This window comes from Arachis hypogaea, chromosome 9 (assembly GCF_003086295.3).
Source record: "Arachis hypogaea cultivar Tifrunner chromosome 9, arahy.Tifrunner.gnm2.J5K5, whole genome shotgun sequence".
In the NCBI taxonomy this organism is placed as follows: Eukaryota; Viridiplantae; Streptophyta; class Magnoliopsida; order Fabales; family Fabaceae; genus Arachis; species Arachis hypogaea.
In genome coordinates, this window is record NC_092044.1 from 41,916,323 (window position 1) to 41,922,203 (window position 5,881).

The 5,881-nt window shown below is 38.1% G+C and overlaps 1 non-coding gene across 1 annotated transcript; it reads left to right on the forward strand.

Annotated features, from left to right (window-relative positions):
- The first annotated feature begins 4,079 nt into the window (after nucleotides 1-4,079).
- Nucleotides 4,080-4,182, forward strand: LOC112713928 (small nucleolar RNA R71). The gene has a single exon (XR_003158888.1). It is a non-coding gene; the product is annotated as a small nucleolar RNA R71 (small nucleolar RNA).
- Nucleotides 4,183-5,881: the final 1,699 nt, after the last annotated feature.

The following is a 5,881-nucleotide window of genomic DNA, read 5'->3' on the forward strand; positions in this document are numbered from 1 at the left end:
AGAGGCAGATTTTGGGCAGTGCGATACAAAGCAGCTCCCATATGAGCCATCTTAACACTACTCCGAGTTATAAAATCCAAGTGATGAAGAAGAGATACATCATCCATTGAAAGAGCACCATAAGGTGCGATCTGCTGGTCCACAAAACCAACAGGGTCAAAATCCGGGGCATCTAGATTGAAATGTTCAACAGTTTGAGGTATTTTTAGAGGAAGGGCGGCCGAAGAAGAAACCACAGCAGCAGTATAAGATTAAGAGGGATCCACTAAACGGACCTGAGGTGTAGGGATCACTCTCCTCGAGCCAGAAGAGTTTGGCATGGATGGCTTCAAAAGAGCTTGGGAAGTTCCTTCCCCATCAGCCCGGGCCGAGATGTTTTGAGCTGCAGTAGCTTTCCTCGCCTTCTTGAAAGCCTTCATTACATAATTATTCTTGGACATCTCTGCACAATAAAAAATAACAATTTTCCACGCCAGGAAAGAAAGCAGGAGAAGAATAAGATAACAAGATATATCAAGACAAATACCCAATGCAGTTCGAATAAGGGACGGGTCTCCCAAAGATTTTTTAGTATCCAAGTGAGGAGGTTCCCCCCAAATATCCTCTAGGACATTCACAAAGGCCTGCTCGACCTCATCCAGCATCTCCCAAGTATATCGGGATACCACTATGTTTCTCTGCCACTCTAAGGGAAAGCAGGACTCGTTATTTTCATCCAGAAAGAAAGGCCAGGCTCCTTCAACAGCCCGGACCTTAAAGAAGTAGTTCTTAAAATCCCGAAAAGATTCATCATACATGGAAAAAACCTTATGCCCCTGGGCAGACCTAAAAGAAACCCAAGAAGCCTTCTTCTTGGTAGTCCCAGGCTTGATCGACACAAAAAGGTATAGAAAAAGAATTTGCGAAGTCCTAACACCAAATTCTCGACAAACAAGCTGAAAAATCTTGATGAAGCCCCATGAATTCGGATGGAGCTGCGAAGGGGCTACGTTACAAGACCATAACAGGTCAATTTCAAAAGAAGTAAAAGGAAAGGTGATGTTCATTTGGCTAAAAAAAGAAGTCATAAGCATAGAAGAAGGGACGCTCCCCCTGGATTAGGACTGGGAAGCAAACTCTATCACCAGAATTAGGTGCTACCAACTCATAATTGCCCTCCTGATCCTCACTGCTACAGACACGATGATGCTTTCTAAGCGTCACACAAAATTCTGAATCGACTAAAGAAACACACAGCAAGACAAGAGAGTCTAGCCAATCGGACATCCCTTCGGGAACCTCAGAAGACGCCTCGACAATATTTTTCGGGAAGACATGGCCAACTAATCCTACAAGCAAAAAAAAATTAGGTTACTAAAAAGGTAAAGACATCCCTGACAAAATTAAAACAACTCGGACAGCACAATCCAACATGGTACATCAGATAAAAAGGAAAACCCCAGGATACGACCCAAAGTCTAGGGGCATCCTTTGGAGGCAATCAGGGAATAAAGATTCAAAGAAAATCCACAAGACTAATATCTCAGCAGAAACCCATTCCAAGAAAAACAAACACGAAAAAGATCAAACAAGCCATCAAAAGGAGCAAACTTCCTCAAAACAAACAAAGTTCAGCAAAATAGGAGTAGCATACGAAGCCCTAAAAAGCCAAATTCGGAGAAAACACCCAGAAGCATACATAAAGGTAATAAGAAGACCAGAAGGCGTGCATCACAGTGATAAACCAAGCGTGATAATATACAAAGATTCAAGCTTTCCAACATGCACTCAGTCAAGAACTTCAAAAAACAAATACAGAGCAGCAAAATAGACGACGGAAGAAAAAGAAAAACCAACCTGAAAAAAGGAGAAGAATGCGGAAGAAGATTGAAGACGAAGAGGCCAGAAGCTACCGTCGGAAGCACTCACGATCGCCGAAACCACGTTGAGACACCAAGAAATGTAAGCTTTCAAGGGAAAACAGAAGATGAGAAAAAAAGGGAAGTTACGAAATAGAGAAGAGAAACCGTTTGGTGAAAAGTTCAAAAAGATCAAAGAAACAAAGCATTAAAACTAATTAATGAGGGCATTTAAAAACCCTCGTGCGTTCCCATGGCAAGGATGCCAATCTAAAAGCACGCGCTCTCAGAGGAAGCTAAACGTTTCGCATTCAAAAAGGAACTCTACAAAGATAAAGTCGACAAAATGCTCGAGTTCGGCTCTACCCGAGAAGGTTCAAAGTCCTAAAAACTAAGACTTTACCTCTAAAGGGAAACCGAGCTCAAGCAGGGGCACTGTTCATACCCTGTGTCGAGATGTCTGACCCGGAATGTTCTATAGACAAAGCGACCGACCTCTTCAGGTCAGCACAAACCGACCTCTTCTCAAAGAGCTCGGCCAAGTCATAGGAAAGCCCAATAAAGGGCCCAAATAGAGGAACATGACCCCAATCCAAAAGGCAGCCCAAGCCTATAGAGATAAGGGCGGTTCCCATGAAAGATAAGATAAAGATAAAGATAAGATAACTAACTTATCTTATCTGAAAAGGTCACTTTACACCATTATAAATACACTAGAGCACCCAGGTATAACTCATACTCTGATTCTACTCAATACCTGCTTAATACCCTTGCTAAGTTAAGCATTGGAGTCCCTTGCAGGTACCCCCACCCTCCGGGGACGAAGGATCAGCACCATTAATCTTTGAAATCACTTAACACACATATCAAGGCATCTAATGGTAATAAGAGAGGATTAAACATAGGGAACTTAAGGCCAAAGAAGCATGTTTTCAATCAAAGCACATAATTAGGAAGGCAAATGTAAAACCATGCAAATAATATGAATAAGTGGGTAAAGAGTTGATAAAAACCACTCAATTGAGCACAAGATAAACCATAAAATAGTGGTTTATCAACCATCACCAAGTCCAACATGTCGGACACAACAGCTCCGACCCACACAGAAGATCTCGTCCGAGATCGACCTACAGTTTCATGTAACCCTCGGAACACCATGTATTTAGTTCACTAATGAGCAAGGGAGGTTCATCTTCCCAAGTCTCATTACCAAAGAACTTGGCATTCAGCTTCATGATGGCTCCTAGATATTGAGCAACTTGCTCTTCAGTTACATCTTCATCCTCTTCAGAGGAAGAATAGTTCTCAGAGCTCATGAATGGTAGAACGAAGTTTAATGGAATCTCTATAGTCTCTATAAGAGCCTCAGATTCCTTTAGGTCCTCAATAGGGAACTCCTTTCTATCCGGAGGACATCCCATGAGGCCTTCCTCATTGGGATTCACGTCCTCCCCTTCCTCTTTGGATTTGGCCATTTTGATTATATCAATGACCTTGCACTTTCTTTTTGGATTCTCTTCTATATTGCTTGGGAGAGTACTAGGATGAGTTTCAGTGATTTTCTTACTCAGCTGGCCCACTTGTGCCTCCAAATTTATAATGGAGGGCCTTGTTTCATTCATGAAACTTAAAGTGGCCATAGATAGATCAGAGACTATATTTGCTAAGCTAGAGGGGCTCTGTTCGGAATTCTCTGTCTGTTGCTGAGAAGATGATGGAAAAGGCTTGCTATTGCTAAACCTGTTTCTTCCACCATTATTAAAGCCTTGTTGGGGCTTTTCTTGATCCTTCCATGAGAAATTTGGATGATTTCTCCATGAGGAATTATAGATGTTTCCATAGGCTTCACCCATGTAATTCACCTCTGCCATTGCAGGGTTCTCAGGATCATAAGCTTCTTCTTTAGAAGATGCTTCTTTAGTATTGTTGGATGCGTTTTACAATCCATTCAGACTCTGAGAAATTATGTTGACTTGCTGAGTCAACATTTTGTTCTGAGCCAATATGGCATTCAGAGTATCAATTTCAAGAACTCCCCTCTTCTGAGGTGTCCCATTACTCACAAGATTCCTCTCAGAGGTGTACATAAATTGGTTATTTGCAACCATGTCAATGAGTTCTTTAGCTTCTGCAGGCATTTTTTTTAGGTGAATGGATCCACCTGTAGAATGGTCCAGTGACATCTTAGAGAACTCAGATAGACCATCATATAATATATCCAAAATGGTCCACTCTGAAAGCATGCTAGAGGACACTTTTTGGTCAACTGGTTGTATCTTTCCCAAGCTTCATAGAGGGATTCACCATCTTTTCGCTTGAAGGTCTTAAGATCCACTCTAAGCTTGCTCAGCTTTTGAGGAGGAAAGAACTTGACCAAGCAGGCCGTGACCAGCTTATCCCAAGAGTCTAGGCTATTTTTAGGTTATGAGTCTAACCATGTTCTAGCTCTATCTCTTACAACAAAAGGGAAAAGCATGAGCCTGTAGACTTCAGGATCTACTCCATTAGTCTTAACAGTATCACAAATCTGCAAGAATTCAGTTAAAAACTGATAGGGATCTTCTGATGGAAGTCCATGAAACTTGCAGTTTTGTTGCATTAGAATAACTAGTTGAGGCTTCAGCTCAAAATTGTTTGCTCCAATGGTAGGGATTGAGATGCTTCTTCCATAAAAATTGGAAGTAAGTGTAGTATAATCACCAAGCATCCTCCTTGCATTGTTGTTGGGTTCAGCCATGTCTCTTTCTTTTTCGAGATTCTCTGTAAGATTTTCTCTGGACTATTGTGCTTTAGCTTCTCTTAGCTTCTTCTTCAGAGTCCTTTCAGGTTCAGGATCTGCTTCAACAAGAATGTCATTGTCCTTGCTCCTGCTCATATGAAAAAGAAGAGAACAGAAAAGAAGAGGAATCCTCTATATCACAATATAGAGATTCCTTTATGTGAGTAGAAGAAGAAAAGAATAGAAGAAGGAGGAGAAAAATTCGAACACAAAGGAGAAGAGAGGGTTCGAATTTTTAGATGAAGAAAAGTGTTAGTAAATAAATAAAATAAATAGAAAGAGATGAGAGGGGGGGAATTTTGAAAATTATTTTTGAAAAAAGGTTAGTGATTTTTGAAAATAAAGAGAAGAAATAGAATTAAAATTAAAATTTGAAACAATTAGTTAATTAAAAAGAATTTTGAAAAAGGGTAAGGTGATTTTCGATAATTAGAGAGAGGAAAGTAGTTAGGTGGTTTTGAAAAAGATAAGAAATAGTAAAACAAACAAAAGGTCAATTAGTTAGTTGAAAAAGATTTGAAAATCAATTTTGAAAAGATAAGAAGTTAGAAAAGATTTTGAAATTGATTTTGAAAAAGATATGATTTGAAAAGATATGATTGAAAAAGATATGATTGAAATTTATTTTGAAAAAGATTTGATTTTTAAAATTAAAATTGATTACTTGACTAACAAGAAACTAAAATATATGATTCTAGAATTTAAAGATTGAACCTTTCTTAACAAGAAAGTAACAAACATCAAATTTTTGAATCAATCACATTAATTGTTAGTAAAGTTTCAAAAATTATGAAATAAAGATAAGAAAAAAATTTTGAAAATCAATTTTAAAAATTTTCAAAAATAATGAAAAAAATGAAAAAGATTTGATTTTTGAAAAAGATTTTGAAAAGATAGGATTTTTAAAATTGAAATCTTGAATTGACTAACAAGAAACAACTTATTTTAAAAATTTTTGACTCAATCAACCCAAAGATTTTGAAATTTATGAGTAAAATAAGGAAAATATATTTTTTTATTTTTGAATTTTTAATGAGGAGAGAGAAAAACACAAAAATGACTCAAAACATGAAAATTTTGGATCAAAACCAATGATGCATGCAAGAACACTATGAATGTCAAGATGACCACCAAGAACACTTTGAAGATCATGATGAACATCAAGAACTTATTTTTGAAAAATTTTCAAGAAAAGAAAAACATGCAAGACAGCAAACTTAGAAAATTTTCATGTTTAGACACTATGAATGCAAAAATGCATATG